The sequence below is a fragment of the Myotis davidii genome, unplaced genomic scaffold (genome assembly GCF_000327345.1).
Source record: "Myotis davidii unplaced genomic scaffold, ASM32734v1 scaffold448, whole genome shotgun sequence".
Lineage (NCBI taxonomy): Eukaryota > Metazoa > Chordata > Mammalia > Chiroptera > Vespertilionidae > Myotis > Myotis davidii.
Genome location: NW_006383009.1, coordinates 1,772,394 through 1,773,514, shown reverse-complemented (window position 1 = coordinate 1,773,514; position 1,121 = coordinate 1,772,394).

The following is a 1,121-nucleotide window of genomic DNA, read 5'->3' as shown; positions in this document are numbered from 1 at the left end:
GGGAACTCGTGCACGCCTTGGTTTGCAACTGTTGCAGGCATGGGAGGGTGACAGTGTGCTGGGGGATGTTCGAACGCCAGGGGGGGATGTGCACACCGGAGGCCTCTGGGTGGGCCTTGGCCTGGTCAGAGCCCACTGGTGAAAGCTGTGGGCACATCACACACTCAGTGTGTCCACTAGTCAGAGCACACTCTGAGCTCTCCACACTCATGGTAGCCGCCTCTGGGGTCGGTGAAGTTGGCCCAGGGATAGCAGGGTGGGTTTGAGGGCCTCTGGTAGCCAATTGGACTCTGATGATATCCCCCTTGCCTTTATGGGGAAATTTTGTTACATCTTCAACCCAAGATCATGTTGCCTATCACTGCTGATTCCTTTTCCAGGAAGGATTCTGTCAAAGACCTATGTCACTCAGCTCCTCTTCATTTTCCTCTCTGCTGTCATTGGGGGACCATGTAATCTATTATCTAAATGGGGTTAGTTTTAAGAATAAAAGGAGGTACCGCCTTGGACAGGATACCAGGCCAATCAGCATAAAAGTGAGGGCTCACCATTCAGGCAAGCCAGATATATGATCCCTCAATGAAGGAGTCCTCATTTTTAACCCTGTTTCTTCCTGACCCTGAAGTTGCAACCCTGTCTTGATGGAGGAGGCCCTCTCTGTGCTCCATGCAATCACAGAAAAGCTGCTTCTATATTAGGAACACTCAAAAGAGACAAGGTCTCAAGGGGACAGGCTTCCTGTCTGCATAATGTCCTCTCTCTGGGAGGGAAAGAACCAAGGCAGTCCATTTCAGAGATGTGCTAGAGGTGAAGGAGGGAAGAGCCATGCTGCTCAACAGAGTAAGAGTCCCCAAAAGATAAAACACTCCAAAGAATGCCTCTCCCTGCCCTCCACATAGACAGATGTGCTCGTCCTTCAAGTCCAATCTACATCCCTCCTCCTCTGTCATACCCAACAGAATCACCCAGGTACCAGGGACCCTCCCTCCTCAGATCATTGAGTTCTCAATCCTGGAACCAAAGGGCCTAATGATTTCCCTTGTAATATGCCTTATCCTGAGTATGTATTTTAGCATACTAGGAGGGCAGCAGTCTTAGAGTTGCATTTTTGTAATATATAT